The sequence below is a fragment of the Labeo rohita genome, chromosome 7 (genome assembly GCF_022985175.1).
Source record: "Labeo rohita strain BAU-BD-2019 chromosome 7, IGBB_LRoh.1.0, whole genome shotgun sequence".
NCBI classification, from domain to species: domain Eukaryota; kingdom Metazoa; phylum Chordata; class Actinopteri; order Cypriniformes; family Cyprinidae; genus Labeo; species Labeo rohita.
The window spans coordinates 26,821,155-26,840,805 of NC_066875.1; positions in this window are offsets into that span (position 1 = coordinate 26,821,155).

Here is a 19,651-nt window from a genome sequence, read left to right on the forward strand (position 1 = left end):
GAGAGAGAGAGAGAGAGAAAAGAGACCGGGAAAGCGAGAGAGAACCCTTTTCTCACAATCTCTGTAGAATTTTTAGTAGTGTGTGGCAGAAAAGTTACACATTTAATGAACAACACTTCCTAGAGGTATCTTTCTTCATCTCAGAGCTTTTTTTGGAACATGTTGTTGAACATTCATTTACATGAAAGATCAGTGCCAGCCTTTGGCAAACCTCCAATCTGAATATCTAATGAGGCTACACAGGAAATACGATGCCAAAGTGAATCAAAATCATTTATTCCAAGCCAGTGTCTTTTATGTAATATTTTATGCACACTCTTAAAAATAAAGATGCTTCACGATGCCATAGAAGAACCTTTTTTGTCTAAATGATTCCATAAAGAACCTTAAACATCTGAAGAACCTTTCTGTTTCACAAAAGGTGCTTTCTGGCAAAAGAAGGTTCTTCATGATTATAAAAAGGTAAGAAAGAGACTGAATGGCTCTTTGTGGAATCAAAAATGGTTCTTCTATGGCATCGCTTGAAGAACCTTTTAAAGCCCCTTTATTTTTAAGAGTGTATTTTGTTGTGAAAACACCCTAGAAAATCTTCGTTTCACTGCATTAGTGACTATTTGAGGTTGTTTGTTAACACTTTTGCAGTGTACAGAGATTCGAGAGTATGTGAGATTTGAGGATGAGTTGTATGCAACACTGTTTAAGATGTGATTGGGGTGGGGGGATCTGAGAGGATACGTATGCGGGGGCTAAACACAGGAGGTCCGTGTGCAACATGTGTGGTACATAAGGGCAATTGAACATGTCACATGAGGATGGCGTGGAGCGGTGACTTGCATTTGCGAGTTGTGCTGCATGTAAAGACCGAACATCATCAGCATTAAAACACATGCATATGTGATACACACCTGGATGTGGACACATAATTTAGTTATCATTAGAGACACATGTTAAGAGTGAGCTCTATGTAGGTTCCTGAAATGGCTCAGTCTCTCCCTCCTTCTCTCTTCCTCACATCCGTTGCTTTTGGAGCGATACCACATGCACCAAGAGATGCATTCATTTACACTGGCACGCAATCCTCTCTCACATACACACACACACCCAAACAACAAAATACTACAAATTTGGGTAGTTACCCCACAAAGAGCACAATAAGTAATCCAAAAAAAATGGTCATGTGTTGATTTTTTTTTTTTTTTTGTACAAAATCTATCTTTTTATTTTAACAAGAATGCTTTATATTCATACAAAGTGACAGTAAAGGTATTTACAACATTATAAAAGTTTTCTGTTTCAGATAAATGATATTTAATTAAGGATTACTGGAAAATGCATTATAAAAATCCACAAAAATATTAAATTAGAAGTTCACTTCCAGATCAAAAATTTGCAGATTATGTACTCACCCCGTCGTCATAAAAGACGTTCATGCCTTTCTCTCTTCAGTTGTAAAGAAATTATGTTTTTTGAGGAAAACATTTCAGGAATTATCTCCATATAGTGGACATCCATGGAGTTCATCTAGTAACATCTAGTGAAACGATCGGTCATTTTCTAAAAACAATTAAAAATGTATACACTTTTTAACCTCAAATGCTCGTCTTGTCTAGCTCTGCGATGCGTATGCGTAGTCTGTGTAATCCGGGTCAATACGGTTAGGGTATGTCAAAAAACTCCCATCTCATTTTCTCCTCCAACTTTAAAATCATCCTACATCGCTGTTTTACCTTCCTTTTTGTGTAAAGGGCGTTTGACCTTCTTTGCATGTTCACTTTGTAAACACTGGGTCGGTACTTCTGCAACGATGTAAGCATAACTGACTAAAAATCATACTCCAAATTTTTAATCAAATGAGTTTTTCCATTTTTCATGTTTAATTATGATGAACAACATTATTAAATATACCCGTATAAAGTAACGGTTGCAAGTTTATAAAACAAAAGAAGAAAAAACAGCCGTATGGTTTATTCTTTATTATGGTTCACCATCTGTACAGATGTATGTTAATAGCTCACGGTGTTATTTACATGTATGCAAAAGCATATCCATCTGTTATCGCACAAAATCACTCCTGAGACTCACTCTCACGTTTACAGCAAACCCTTAACACACATGCACATTCACACAAGTACACTCGAGCACATACGGTGACAAAAAAACCTGCTGCTGACACCTAATATCTTGAGTATATGCCCATCTGTATGCCACTTGCTTCCGCTCGTATTCACATCAGGAAACAACTTGCCTGCACAATACCTATGCATTATTCTATCTTTATTGTACAGTATATCAAAAAGATGTCCTTAACAAAAGTTCATTTGCACTCTTCTTTAATAAGAGATCTGCATGTTATAATACATACCGCAGTGCTAACTTAGTGTCTCTTACTGTATGTCGCATTCTCGGACGCACATACTCCAGATTTTTTAAATATTTATTTTATTTAATACTGAATAAAATATAAATGAAGCATAATGAGGTATTGCAGAAAGAGAAGTATGCTTTTAAGATATCACAATAATTTGAAAATGTATATACAAGCTGCAGTGTATTTATGCCTACGTTAATGTTGTGTAATATGAATCCTCATAGTAATTATAAAATTGACCATTAAAAGGGATATGTTTATCAGTGCTGAAATAAAAATGTGCATACTGATTAGCAGATATGGCATATTACACTACCGCACGCATCGGCTTGCAGATTTTTACTGCTCTTTAAGTGAACTGTTTATCATGTTTAACTGGAATGCTGCGCTTTAAAACAAACAATTGCACAAATAATCCCTCTGCTCACTTTTCAGCAAAAACAGTGGATCAACAACAGCATCGGTTTTAGTGGCGACATTCAGGTCCGAAGGCTTAGAACTGGAGATTTAGCATGAGCAGTAAACACAGCTGTATAACTGTTGGCCTAACGTGGAAAAGTGCCAGAATCAGGTAGCGAGTGTTTTGTCTGCGGGTGAAGGAACATTACTGCATTAATCCGCACCTGACACTAATACATTTGTATGATTGACCTGAAAGCAGGACGCTCGTCATTACGCGTGTGCGGCCATATGGCGCTAGTTGTTACCCTTTGGCCTTCAGCAGGATTAGCTTCTGCTTTCTGGCACTGCTGGTTCTTCACAGATTTCTTTAGAGCAATAATTGCATGACAGTATTAACTTATTGAGACAGATTTAGTGAGCTGTTCGTCACAGCTAGAGGGCGGGGCATAATCCAGCTCGTGAGAGGAAATCGGGATACATAATCTACTGTAATCTAACAACCAAATAACTGGACAGGATGGTGGAAAACAGCAAATCTTGTTGCACATCATTTGATGCATTTATAACAAACATAATGGCGAATAATAAAAGTTTAGTTTAACTTTGTGCCAAAGTGCCAGACATTGTGCCAGAAATACGTTACTATTGTTCAGTAGAATGTATGTAATACTACTACTAAAATTATTACAACTTTATTTTTTAAGAAATAATCACACAATATTTCTTTCATGTTTTAATTTTAATAGTAAATCCACTTTGTTTGCAAAAAAAGTAACATTTTCATTAATTAAAAAGATACATTTATGTAGTATGCTTTCATTTGTTTAAACAGAATTGCTAAAGCAAAAAAATATTATAAAGCTATTATTGAGAATACATAAAAGTTGTTTTTACGCATTCAAATAATCAGACATGTTAAAACCCAGAATCTGGTAACAATAAAACATAAGGTGAGAAAAAAAAAATCATAAGGCCCTTAAACTTTTAATACATTTATGTTGAATTGTATAAGCTCTATGATTTTAATTAATTAGACATGCTTTTGATTAATACATTTAAGCATAAAAAATGGGTCCAGAAAAATTAAAATGGAAAAAACGAAATTTGGGAAAAAAAAAACAAAAAAACCAACAGATTTCATAGGGCCCTACCATCACTTGTTTCCGATGCGATACTTTAAAATGCGCATAAAAACATAGATGTTGGCTGTGACACATTTCCACTGTTATTAATAGTTATTGTTGTGTCAATACATGTAAAAAATGTACTGTACAATTACAAGACTAAAACTTAACATTACAGAAATCTCTTCAGATCATGGTAATCAATCTCTCCATGTTTTTTCCTCTTTTGGGAAGTCACAGAAATGCAATGGAGAATGCACACAAATATAAATTTGTTGTAGTTTCCACTAAACAGTATTGAAGTTTACCCAACTATGACAACTTTGATTTCTTAGATCCACGAAAATGTGGAAAGGGTCCAAACTGAAAATAAGGATTTGACATTTTCATAATTCTGCTACAGTGAAGTTATACTACTTGGCTTTGATTTAACAGATTTAGATCATACTAAAAGTTTATTTTGGATGCTTTTATTCATAACTGAGCACTGTCTTCCATTAACTGTTTTAAGCACAAAATTGTCTAACCTGAACCAGATGAATAAACCCAGTACTAAAGTGAGATTCTTTTATTCTGTCAATTCATAAAACACTTGTCATTTCGGAAAACACTTTCAGGTTTATATCCCCTTCAAACGCATATTGTTTCTGGCCGTGACATACTTTAATACACATTTCCAAAGCGCTGCAGAATCTGTCTGTGGATTTCATACTTTGAATCTCCAGAGTTTTCTCATAAGTCCGTTCGAGCGCACAAACAATCTTTGCACAAAATGAGGTGAGCTCATGTCCTCCTTAGCCTTTCAAACAGTTTAATCTCATACTTGTCACACACACACTAACACACTCATTGCTAGGGCTACTCATGACCCCCCCTCTTTCTTCTGTATCCCATCCCTTTCAATAGCCGGCCCCTGTAATGAACAAATCCACATTACTCTGGACTTGATCTCTGGCAAAATAATGCTGGAACAAACAATTTGGTTTGTCAACACCTTTCTGTGGACTCCTCCATCACTGTCAGGGGTCTAAATTTAAACAGCAAAGTGCATTTGACTGCTGGACCCCAGTCTGATTATCTTCCATGGCTCTGCCAATTGCCTGAGACAGACCGGCTAGCTGTGATTGCTAACCTGGCTTGAAAATACGCTCGGTCTGCCCACGGATTAACATGAATATTTTGATATAGATCGATAAGCAATCTCCACTCCATAAGAAATGCCAGCATCTTTCATTTGGCTGATCAAAGTAGAGAGGGACAGCTGGGTATTGTTTTCCGAGAGGTCGGAAGAATGAAGCCGATTCTGCGAGGACAGAGGGAAAGATCCAGATCTCTCTCTCTCTCTCTCTCGTTCTCTCCATTTCTGCCACTGCCTAATCGAGGAAACAATCTCGGCATCACACAATCCCATCTCTCAGGACAGGCCGGCGTAAACGAGGATGGCGGAACCCCCAACATCAGCGGGCCAAGTTCATTTGTTAAGCGTTTCGGCTTCAGCCTGCAGACGACCTTTCCGCTCAACACAGCTGACCCGGACGGAAAGGGGCAGGTCAGTTATCAGTGTGCTGGCCTGGTCCTCATCTGCGGAGCAGTAGATTTGGTGGATTGACCTTGACTGAGTTAATGGGGGTGGTGAGCGGGGGTCCTGAATGGAGACTGGTTAATAAGACAGCAAGCGACTGAGGTCGTCTCTTGGGATGTGTGTGCTACGTGTGCTGCCGCTCCACATGAGCACCGGCGGGTCACTGAGAAAGATAGATTTGAGATACCAAATACATTTCATTATTACATTATTCCAATTGTAAAGTGAGAGCAGGGATAAGTGGAACACTCAATAAATGTACAATTTGGAACTCACTCACAGCGGCTGTATGTGGACGCGCGATTCAATCCACCGCCTCCTTCCAAAAACAACATTTAGAGATTAATAATGTCCTCCTTTTTTTGACATATATTTATTAAAAAAAATGTTTTACATTAGTTTTAAACTAAAATATTTTCAATTTCAACTCCTTTGTTTACATGCAGTCTGATGCCACTGAAATGAAAATTCAGTCATTAATTACTCACCCTCATGTCGGGCCAAACCAGTAAGACCTTTGTTCATCTTCGGAACACATATTAAGATATTTTTGATAAAATCCGAGAGCTTTTTGACCCTGCATAGACAGCAATGCAACTGACACTTTCAAGGTCCAGAAAGGTAGTCAGGACATCATTAAAATAGTCCATGTGACATCAGTGGTTCAACCGTAATTTTATGAAGCTACAAGAATACTTTTTGTGCAAAAGAAAACAAAAGTAACAACTTTATTCAACAATTTATTCTCTTCCGTGTCAGTTTTCGACGCACGTTCACAGGATTACCACGCCCCATGCGTGTGGTACTGCTGACGCAGGAGCCGGCTGAATATGCAGGGTCAGAAAGCTCTCAGATTTCATCAAAAACATCTTAATTTCTGTTCCGAAGATGAACGTACAGAGTCTTACGGGTTTGGAAAGATATGAGGGTGAGTAACAAATGACAGAATTTTCATTTTTGGCTGATCTAACCCTTTAAAAGCACATACTGCGCAATCTTAAAATTTACAGTAGAGGTTTGAGGATGACTCATTGATTTATGTTAGTATGACTAATGGTAGTAGGTAGACAAACTGTGAAATATCTTTACTCACATTAAACAGCATTTTCCACCTTTATGTTATATTTATCACATATTAGTTACAATGTTACAATTGTATCCAGTTGTGTTTTGGGTAAATTTCAAAACTTTAGGCTAAAGATTTTTTGAAAAACAAAAATCAAAAAGCGATACATACATCCCAGCACAAGTGTTAGTAGCTAAATAAATAAATTAATAATAACAATGATAATAATGATTTTATTGAATAAATGAAATGAATAAATAAATAAACTTAAAATAAAAATAGCTTATAGTTTTAACAGCAAATCTATAAAATCATCAAGACTCATAATCTTGCTGACACTAGTGTTCAATGCACATTTCCACCCAAATTCAATAGAAAAAATGTTTTTTAAAATTCCAAGGATTAAATTCTAACAAATTCTAACTACTAATCTCTAATGACACTAGCCAGCACACCAGAGGAAATGAGGAGCAATTGGTGGCCTCTGCCTCTGGGGATTTAAACCAGAACATGCACAGCACATCGCTGTAATGGTACCTGATTCATGTCTGATTCATTAAGAAGTTTAACTTCAGGGTAGCACAGGTAAGGTGAAGGGAATTATAAGGATTAATTTGCAGAATATATATGTAGAGATTCACAGGGCTAAACCTTAGTTTGGTCTGGCAAAAAATTATACCACACATGTTGTACTGGTATTTGTCTCTCTGTCATTCTCACCTTGCCTTTGATTTCTCTTTGCTAGGATGAAAACACAAAACATATTTATGAAAAGTTTTGTTGTGGTATCTTAAGTAATCTCATTATTATTTATATTAGTACTATTAGTTATGAAAAATAACGGGATTAAAATATTTTAACGCAGTTAACACGCTGGCCCCATCCCCAGACCTGTACGTCATCATTTCATATAGTTGACTGTTGACAAATATGATGCAGGGCACCAACTCCACAAATGCAGTTATGCCCTGAAATTCAAGACATTGGTGCAAAAAAATGGCCCTGTATGTGTTTTGTCTCATATTTATATATATCACATATCACAAGATATCACAAAGGCAATAAAGCAATATGACACGAGAGCTGATTTTGTCCCAATCTATCATAAAACTTAAACGTGATTTTACACAACAGTTCAGTAAATAAGAAGTTGATACTGTGTTATATTTTAAACACTATATTATGTGTTTTGTTCAATTTTGCAGAGAACATATTACCTTTGAAGCCATAGCAGAATTGTTTCGCATCTCAGAGCAACACAGCAACGTTTAGTTTCTGCATGAATCCGCGTTTTAAAAGAATCATGTAAACCAATGATTCAAAAGCCTGTTCATAAAGAGAGCCATTTACTTCATTCCTGAATGAATCAGCCGTTTAAACAAATCGAATGAATGAATGAATGAATGACTCATAAAGACATTTACCACCACCTGAACAAAAAAGAAAAAAAGAAAATTCTGTCATCATTTGCTTACCCTCATTTGAAATAACGAACCTGAGCGTGCAAAAGACGCAATATGTGAACGGCTCCATCACGCGAGCACTAATCCAGTGTGAAACACTTGAATTCATGATAAACACAAATGACTCTGTGATTCAAACTAGTTTAAAGCTGTCTGCAACGAGACAGTCAGAAGGCTTTTCAATCTACACATCGCCATCATTTACCATGGATTTACTGTAGTAACACTCACTGTACCATGGTATTGTGGCAGCAGTGTGGGATATTCACATAGAATTTAATTACAGGAGTGATGGTATATAATTATAGTATGTATTTGTGATTAAGCTATAGCATGTGTGCATTTATACTGAATGGTTTTAGACTACCGTTTTTCACACAAATAGGCTACCTATAAAACCATGTAGTTATATTTTTACAATGGCATTGAGGTACCATTATGTGTGGTTTTAACTGTGTTTATCATGATTTAAAATGTATGCTTGCTACTATGGGAGACCAATGCTTAATTAAAAAAAAAAAAAACTGGGTCAGAATAAATGTAACCATATAAACTGAGGTTGCTACAATTTTTACAGATGTCACTGATTGATAATGAAAAAAATTTTACTTCTGCATCTGCTCAGAGACAAAAAAAAGTGTTATTATTATTATTATTAATAATAATAATTAATCATAATAACAGCAATAATAATATCATTATCAGACAACTCAATCCTTTTTCTTGATTTGAAACAATATAACTCATTAGAACATGCAGAAATTAATTTTTCTATTTAGATATTTAGTTTGTTAAGGAAAATTAATGGTCTGGTTTCTACAACTTTCACTCTGGAGCAAAAATCTGACTTTAAACTTGAAAGAAATAAAGATTTGACATTTATCGTGATAATTATTGATATCGACTGATATGGAAAAAATTATCGTGATAATTTTTTTGCCCATACCGCCCAGCCCTGTCGTTTCAAACCTTTCTTTTGTGGAACATGAAAGAAGGTATTTTGAAGACTGTTGGTAACAAAGCTTTTTTTGTTACCAATGACCTATTATACGAACAAAAAAAAAAACGAAAAGTATCTTCTTTTATGTTCCATAGTTTATGTGTAATAAATTATATTTTGAATCAAATAAAATATTTCTTTCTAAAGCTACAATTTGTAATGTTTTTTTGATTCTTTCTCATTTAACACAAAAATAGCTTTAAATAAGCTTTTGTGCCTATTTTCACAGTCAAATTTATCGACTTGCAGCCCTAATTAGTACATCAGTAGCTGAAACATTTGCTCCTTTAACACTGCAAACTCCTTAAACAACAGCATACTTTATATATTTAATTTTGGTATTGTGTTTGGTATATTTTTATATGTTTGTATGATTTTTTTAACTGAGCATTTCATAACAAATCTTTAGTAATTATATAGGTGTCTTTACTGTCACTTTTGATCAGTTTAATCGTAATGAGTGTCCTAACTGCTTTACAATAACTTCAAAGAATAACAAACATAAGAAGATTATGTTTATGTACATGCAGCAAAAGCAATGTCAAACTAACTTTTAAAATGAAAATATTGTTTATCCCAAACTTTTGCCTGCGAACAAAAAGCTGTCTTTTGGCGTTCTATGAGCATGAGTTATGACAGAAATCTCCCACATGGTTGGTTATCAAGCTGTTTATGTTATTACTTCACCATGTTTCGGTTAGCATAACCTTGAAACACTTCAGTTCAAGTGCAGGCATGGGGCTGTTTTCATTCGCAGGACTCAAGTATGGCGATGACGCATCACCCCTTTCCCTGGACCAGACTTAGGCCAAATCTGTCATCCTTAGGCTCTCTGTCTCCCCTCATTGCACTCGCTCTCTTTTACTATGTGCTTCTGATTTTCTCAGAAAGCCTTTGAGAGTCTCTCGCTCACTCTCTCTGTCTCGTTTGCTCTCTCTCTTTCTACAATCAGGGTGGCCTGCACACATCTCCCCTGAAACACTTTGTTTTCCTTATGATTCAGTGTGGGAATAACCTAGCCTGTGTTATGCCATCAGGAGCACAAAACAAGATTATCAATCTGTGATGCACAGATATACAGAGACAAGGCCAAAACTGCACTTATACACATTATTCACTTCTAACATCCTTGGACTGACAATGCCAACAACATGGAATTTGATCTTTTGGCAGCAGAAACGATGAGACTTGGAAAATTTTATTTGTACATATACTATATGAAGTGATCTTGAAACGCAAGCTAAAAAAAAAAAAAGTGATTTTGGCAGTGTTTAAAGATGTACGCAACCATAAAAGTTATGTTTTGAAAAGCTGTGCAATAGTTTGGGGGCCCTGTTTTATTTCTCCCCCAAAGAAATTAATAATTTTATTTAAAAGGACACATGATTTTGACATCAAAACTGAGGGTAAAGACAATGTTATTATCATTTTTAATATAAAATATATTTGAACAATTAACAAACATTATTTTAAAATTGTTGTTGTATTGAACTTTATATTCATAAAAATTAATTCATTTAAAAAAAAATAAAAAATAAAATAATAATAATAATAATAAATGTATCAAATCATCATATTAGAATGATTTCTAAAGGATCATGTAACACTGAATACTGGAGAAATGGCTGCTGAAAATTCAGCTTTGCTATCACAGAAATAAACTGCATTTTGAAATATATTAAAATAAAAAAAACTATTCTTTTATAATATATAAATATAATATTTCACGATACCACTGTTTTTAATTTTTGATCAAATAAATGCAGCATAAAAATAGAGTAAACATAAGGGCTATTTCAAAATCTTTAATAAAAAAAGGAAAGGAAAGGATGTGAGGTGTGGCCAAGTAATGGTGACCCATACTTGGAATTTGTGCTCTGCATTTAACCCATCCAAGTGCACACACACAGTAGTGAAAAGTGATCAAACACGCGCACACACACACCGTGAACACACACCCGGAGCAGAGGGCAGCCATATTGGTATCGCTGCAGCGCTCGGGGAGCAGTTGGGGTATCTGTGCCTTGCTCAAGGGACTCATCTCAGTTGTGGTATTGAGGGTGGAGAGAGCACTGGTTATTCACTCCCACCACCTTCAATCCCTGCCGGACCTGGGACTCGAACCCACAACCTTTCTGTTACAAGCCCGACTCCCTAACCATTAGGCCACAGCTGCCCCCTAATAAAAAAAATTGGCACAAACAATTAATACTAATACTAATACTAATACTAATACTAATAATAATAATAATAATAATAATAATAATAATAATAATAATAATAATAATAATAATAATAATAATAATAATAAAAACTATATAGATGTTTAAAATAAAACAACCCCCCCCCAAATATGACTAAAATATTAGGTAAATGAAAATGAAAATATAAAAATTAAAAACTACAATAGTATCTCAATGATACTAAACTACCTTCTCCACACATAACATATTATACACGTTGCAAATGATGGGTGTGTTTGGTCTGAACACCCCTTAAGGAAGCAACATTTCAGTAAGAAGTCAGTCAGACTAGGCTAGAAAATGGTTGCTGTCAACTGAGATATATACTTCTAGTATACCGCATTATTATACTGCAGCAACAGTTTCCTCAAGTGCTTCGTTCAAGCAGTATTGGACTTACATTGACCAAACATACACGTAGTTAGCCACTGTCAAAAAAACTTTTGTGTTTTATTTCAAATATCTTTAAGGAAGCTGCCTATTGTGCTAGGTGTCACAAGACATTTTCATTGCACAAGACTAAAATCACCACTAAATAATTCACACAACTGAGATACACATTTTCCATCAAGCAAAAGGAGAACAGTTCTCCCTCCACTACCCAACTCACAAAGTGCTTGTAACAAATACAGTTTATTCAGTCATGTACTGGTCTGATATCTGGGGATCTAGAGACAGATTTGGATGAAGTCTGGGACTTAAATGATAGCAGGAGTGGTATTGAGCCTTTTCAGGCCGAGATCAAATAGCACTTTCATTAGTTTAGTGCAGTGGCAGAGAACATTGATGAGTTGTCAGACTGCCTTTCCTTCAATAAGCTCCAAGGCCCTCTCAAAATCATCCTCATACTGAGCTGCCGCATTCTCTCCCCCCTTCCCATTTTTGCTGCTCTTACTGCATTTTTCCTCAAATGTTTTATTTTCTGCATGAATCTTTCTGTTATTTAACCAATCACACAAAGATCATATACTCATTGGGGTGGCACTGCAAAAAATAAAAAACACAATTTGTTGAGTCAGCTTAAAATAATTTGTTACCCTGCTGCCTTAAAATTTTAAGTTCAGTCAACTAAAATAAGTTTATTTAACTTGAAATGTTAAGTTGTACTAACAACTTAGATATTTGTGTTTGCTAAACTTAACAGATGGGTAAGTAACCCAGCTGCCTTAAAATTTTAAGTTGATTCAACTCAAATATCTAAGTTCTCAGTATAATTTAACATTTCAAGTTTAATTTTTTTTTTTTTTTTTGAGTTGACTGAACTTAAAATTTTAAAGAGCCAGGTTACAAATTATTTTAAGTTGACTCAACAAATTGTTTTTTACAGTGTACATTTAAAAAAAAAAAGGTACACGGGTCATTCTATAATTATGGGTACATCTCATGTCTGTGAAGTCTATTTTCAATATATTTTCATCAATATAAAGCCCCAGTTTCTAGTACATAATTGTATTTTTCCCATTCAAACTACTATATGTTGAAAAAGCCATATCTTTTGTTCAAAAATGATGTTCATATCACATACAACCCTGGTATTCATCTGCATGTAAGCATGAAAATTAATTTCATAGTTTTGCCTTCAGTTAGGTTATCAAGACATTTGGGTGTGTGCTTCAAAAATAATAAGTGTTTATTGTGAACTTGTTTTATTTGTGTCCGAAAAACCACTGTCAAGTTACCCACTCAAAAAGGAATGGTTTGTCCCATTTTTGCATAATTTGCACAGTATGATGATACTTAGAAGCACATGGATGAAACACTAGAAGTTATGTTCCATCTCTTTCCCCTAATATTGGTTAAACTAGCAAACCTGTGTCAAGAGTGATAAATTATCTGTCAACAGTGTTACACAAGTATTATTGCTGCAAATTTTAACAAGACAATTTAACTGAAATTCATGTTTTGTTTATGAAAATATATTTCTAAACATACCATATGCTCAGTAGTTCTAGGCTTCCATGTTGAGTATAGGCCCGAAACACTAAAAATGTCAACTAAGTTACCTGTCAACTGTGTTACCCGGTAAAGGTAACATGGTGGACAGTGGGTATTTTATGCACATATTCCTAAAGATCACCTTTATTTACGGCACGCAATATGATATCAATGAGGAAAAAATTATTTGCGATGTTTTTCCTGCTTAAAATTGGAAACTATGATAATATCAATAAAGATTTTTATAATTTTTTAATTAATTTATTTGTTGCCTCAAGGCAACATTGTACCACAGCGGACAAAATGAAACAATTGATATTTTCATGCAGAAAAAAATAATCAATTTATTTAAAACACCAATTTCTTTAATCAAACATTTGAACAAACAGATTTGTCACACTTTTGATGTTTTGCACATCTCATATTTAACAAAAAGTGAGATTTCATACCCACATGTTGTTTTCAGGCAACACTGTACCATTGTGAATCACAAGTATATCCAAACTATCATATCTGTTATCATACCAAAACATTATAATTAGTGTTGTTTCAAAGTAAAAAAAATAAAAATATCATAACCTTATGCTAATATATAACTTTTCCTTACAAGCATGCACATACACACACAATCACATGCATGTAAAATCTCCTTCCTCGCTAATGACTCCTCACTGCTTGTGAAAGCTGAGGAAGCACTTCCTCTCAACAGAATATGTGCAGATATTGTATATGAATTACAATTCTTATAAATGCATTACAATATCATGCAAAAATGCAAATACATTTAGATAATTCTAACTTTTTTCTTACAAATATCATATACATGTATGCTATGCTATATGCCTTGTATAGCCATATGTGATTCCATTACGGTACAATGTTGCCTTGAGGCAACATGCAGTTTTTTGTAATTTCCTATGATATATCTGATGATATATTATGAAAAGTTTTTGAAAATACTTCTTTACTAATCAGTGAAGGTGATTCAGATTTTTTGTTGGCAATTATATGAAGGAAAATTGATGAAATCTCCACCTTTCTCTGGACAAAATATGGAGTCATGTGACATGCACATGTTCTGAAAGAGGAAGCAAAATAGACCCCTATGGGTCATGTGACCACTTTTTTGCAATTTCATTTGTTAGTATTTGACTTCTTCTTCACTAAGATAGCATTGATTCATTAAATGTGTGGCTCATTTTATTTAGGAAAAAACAAAAATAGGCTGTGTTGCCTGGAGGCAACACGGTACCATAGAGGGATATCACTTTATACAAAATAGATAGTTTCAAAGTAGCTGTGTAAGGTCATGTTTGAGTTTTTGGGAAAAAGGAAAAAAAATTCTTCACACTGTCAAATTAAATGTACCCCTAATTATAGAATGACCCCTAAAGAATGCATATATACCTAAAGGGTATATTTTTGTACCTGTTGACAAGGTACCGCCCCAGTGACAGCTTTTGTAACTTTTCTTCTAACAAAAAAAAAGGTACAAAAGCTGTCACTGGGGCGGTACCTTGTCAACAGGTACAAAAATTTGTAAAGGGACAAGATACATTTTTATGTATAAGTAATGAACTTGACAGCCTTGTTCACTTTTGCTAAGAAAACTTTTCCGATTACAAAAAAGACAGTCCAGCTGAAAACAGGCCAGTTTCTGTGAAGTTGCATCACTTCCTGTAGCGAGAGGAGTTACAAAAGGTTTCATGTCTTCAGCCAATAAGATAACAATCATACTTACGCACTATATTTGAATAAATGACTCGCTGTGTGTAACAACCCCCCCTGAGTGGATTTATGAGTCTGTGACATGCCTTTGTAGTTGAAGTATACTTACAGTAAATATGATACATACTCAAGGACTAAAAGCTTTCCATAAAACTGTCATCAAAAGAACGTATTAACCCATCTTTGTTTACAAGGGGTGAGACGGGGGAAAAGACAATTTGGTGCAGCGGTCATAAAGCATCTTACTCTAGTCTCTGCCAGACGCGCACGAAGAGACACTGATACACACTCATAAGAATCTCTCTCCCCACACACACGCACCTTTAAGGCTAAATCAAGAAGGAACAACAGCATTTAAGAAACAGTGTCACATTTCTGGGTCATAAATACTCAGATTGATTTGACCCCCCGGTTGGTTTCAGTCGGTGACTTCCACAGCCGTAAAGAAAAGTGGAAGCCATGTTAGTCCCGGGGGGTCCATAGTGGGAAACCTGATAGCCCACAGCGGGTTTAAAAAAACAGCCAGCTAGTATTGTCAATATGGTCTCTCTTTCTCTACCCACACACACATTTTGATACAGGACAGACGCAGGAGCGCGGCACACCAAACATGTCCAGCTGTTCCCAGGATAGTGTTCAGTGTGTGTGTGTGTGTGTGTGTGTGTGTGTGCGTGTGTGCACACCCATAGCAGAAAGCAAAAAGGTTAAAAGGTTTCTGTTACTGATGGGTAAACAGATACATTTCTGTTATTAATAGTAAACTCATCAGCACCATTCAATATTTTCACTGCCTAATTCAAACAGAATTTAAAAAAGAGAAATTAATATTAAAGGAAACAAGTGTCTAATAATACACTCTAAAAAATGTGAGGTTAAAACAACCCAGCGCTGAGTGAAATATGGACAAACAGAGCAATTGGGTTGTTTTGACTGAGCAGTTAGGTTAAATGTTTAACCCAGCCTTCTGGTTAGTTTTATTAAACTCAAGTATTACTTAAAATTACTGAATTTCTTGCTTAAAATCAACCCAAAATACGTTAGAAATTAACATTTATTGATATGTTAAAATAATGAACTGAAGTTGAATAAATAAGAATTAGGTAATAAACATTTTTAAAAAGTTTTGCTTATTAAAAAATGTTTCCCTTTTGATTATTGATGATGCCTCTAATTATGTGTCTGATTTTTAATTTACAACCTATTTTGGTTTCATTTTAAGCCAGCAATATAGTAATTTTTAAACAATAAAAATTAAAACCACCCTATTTAAATAAAACTACCCAGAAAGCTGGGTCAAACATTTAACCCAGTCACTGGGTTTGTCCATATTTCACCCAGTGCTGGGTTTTTTTTAACCAAGCATTTTTAGAGTGTAACAATAATAACAACAACTATTATTATTATTTATTTATTTATTTATTTATTTCTGTTTGTTCATTTATTTGGTGTTTGGTTGTACATTTGAGAGTACTGAGGAGCTTTTCTTGTGAAACGTACAATAATAATAATATTTATTATTATTATTATTATTATTATATGATTGGGAGCACATTTGGGAGTATTTTGGAGCTTTTCTTGTAAAATGTATTATTATTATTATTATTATTATTGTTGTTGTTATCATTATTATTTATTTATTTATTCTTCTGTCTATTTTTCTGTATTTGTTCGATTTTTGGGTGCACATTTGAGAGTACTGAGGAGCTTTTCTTGTAAAATGTATTATTATTATATGATTGGGAGCACATCTGAGGGTATTTAGGAGCTTTTCTTGTGAAATGTATTATTATTATTATTATTATTATTATTAGATTGGGAGCACATTTGAGGGTATTTATTTACTTTTCTTGTGAAATGTATTACTATTATTATTATTATTATTGATGTTGTTATTAGATGACTGGGTGCACATTTGAGAGTATTGATGAGCTTTTCTTGTGAAATGTATTATTTTAATAAAAGCTTCAGAAAAGAGCTTCTCAAAACACCCAAATTGGCATCCAATCCTCTAATAATAATAATAATAATAATAACAACAACAATAATACATCTCACAAGAACAGCTCCTCAAACTCGGAAATGTGCACCCAGTCATATAATAATGATAATAATAATGCATATTAATAATAATAGTAATTATTAATATAAATATGTATAATAATACACATTTATATTGATAATTACTTTTATTGTTGTTTTTTATTATAGCTATTGCTAGGTTTGTGTGTGTGTGTGTGTGTTATTAAAGTGAAAATTATTGGATGCATTTTCTTTTTCTTTTTTTTTTTTTGGGGGGGGATGGGGGTTGTTTTGAGGAGCTCTTCTATTACACCGCAATGAAGATTATCAAACACACATACATAAACACACACACACACAATCAATACAGAAAGAGAGCGAGGAGTCCTTCTACCTGGGCAATTAGTACAATGAGACCTAAGGCACCACCATCTGTCTTACTGCAGGTTACCATAACAACGACCTCTGACCGGACACACAGGACATTTGTCAAATAAATGTGAAGCCAACAGCAACATAAGATACTATACTTTATCTTACTGTCAGAACTTTGTCTAAGGTGAGGTATTTTAAAGAATCAGTGATCTTTGGTGCTATTAAACATATACAATACAAGTTATACATAAAGAATAAAATATTACACATATTACCTAAATATTGCTTACAAAATTATGGGTCCCACTTTATTAAGATTAAGCACAGGTATGGTGGCATTGGTTTAAGAGAGGGTTAAGGTGAAAGGGATGGGACAACAGTGTAATTATAAAAGTAATTACAGAAATGAATTACAGATGCAATTACGTGCATGTCTTTTAATGTAAGTATGTACACAATAAGTGCATTGTACCAAATGACTCATTTAAATGTAAGTACACAGTAGTTAAGGCCACCTGATATAAAGTGGGGCCAAAATATGTAACTTAGATTCATGCGAATTTCTGAAATAAATTTCTCTCTCTGTAAATTGGTCGCTTTCATTCTCAACAGGTTTTTGATGAATGATAGCTGTAGGGTCAATGAGAAATCAGCGGAGAGCCCTAAATGCTTATACAGGCTGCTGACTGGTGCAAATAGTCTTCTCGAGCAGCACCATCCCGTTTGAGGCCAGCTACTGTGGCTGCACTGCCACTATAAATCCACAAGCTGATTAAACAGTAAATTTAGCATGCCTATCAACTTACCATTAACCAGGTTGCTGCTTTCAAAAACATCATTAATCAAGCAGCAGATATGGAGGAAAATATCAGTCATCGATCCTGTGCACTTATGACAGTTAACACTGCAGCATATTAGCATTGAGCGGCCGCTGATCTATCAATTACCGAGCGACCGCACGATTCGCCTGCCGCCCGCACTCATTCTAATTCTGCATTTCCCTCTTCGCTAATGCATTTCAACTGTTATCTCATAGGCTAATGAAAGCAAACAAATCAATAAATATAAATTATACATGCGAGGATGTACCGCTGCCAACATAAAGCCCCTAATTAATTGCACTTGATTAATTTATATACTTTAATTATCTCTCTAAGCTGCACAAGGCATAAATATCAGGACAATCTGCTTATTGCTATGTCAGTCATAAAACGGCAGACGCTAGGAAACGATTAGCACAGCCAGAATATCGTCACTGGGAAACACACAGTTGCTGACAGAAAAAAAGTCAAAGCACTGAATAATTTAAAGTAAGCAAAAGCAGCACGAAATGACTGAAGGCCTGGAACGAGACCACTGCTTTTATTTTATGCGTCCCAGCTTTAATATGGTAAGTGATTCGTTACTGCATGTTGCTCAAACAACAAGTCTGGCACAGAAACTGACTTTTTTTCCCCTCTCAATTACTGTTCAGTACCTCATCTAGTCTAATACAGTATTTTTCTGATGGAAAAGTATTAACAAAAATCAAAAATGCATTCATTTAATATCTGACTTGATTTTTCATGTACAGCGGCTGATTTACTTTTATTAGTAATTTAAATGAATTTGTCACGTTTATCACTTGTTGGCCTACATTCAATATAAAAAAAAAAAACTAAATCAAAATAAAAACATTCAATCCACCATTCATGCTCTAGACTGAATGTGTTGCTCTCAACACATGATAATATTTCATTATGAAGAAATCTAAGGAACAAAATCAATTTATGAGCTCGTCTTGCAGCAGTGGCCTTTAGGGGAGACGGCCAAACAATATAATAAAAGAAATAAGATAGAGGGAATGAGTGTGGAAAAAAAGTGCAAAAAAAAGTAAAGAGGGGGTTGTAAATGAGTTTTAGGAAAGTGAAAGAGGAGTTGCGTCCTGATGCCTGTTAATTACGGTTTTTAGAACAATTAGCCCAACAGGGAGCACGACAGAATAATTATGGTATCCGTGGTTACAGTGGAACATTAACATGTCCAGGTACAGTAAATATGTCGGTACCCGAGGTGACGCGACCTTGCACCCCTCACAGCCCGCATCTAGATACGTGTCTGCCCTTGTGAAATTGTGTCCTAATGGGCTTTAGAAAATTACAGTGTCTGCCATGGGTCTTATGTCTTTGAACAAAGAACTTGGTTTATTTTTTTTTAAGTTTGTGCTAATTATACATCTTCAGCAATTGGATTTGTGAGTTACAGAGACGGTTGATGTGTCCATAGTTTCCAGTTAAGTTTTAGACCTCCAACGCACCAGCTCGCCTGGACTTTATGAAGTAACAGAAGCCGGAGTGGTGTGCTGTA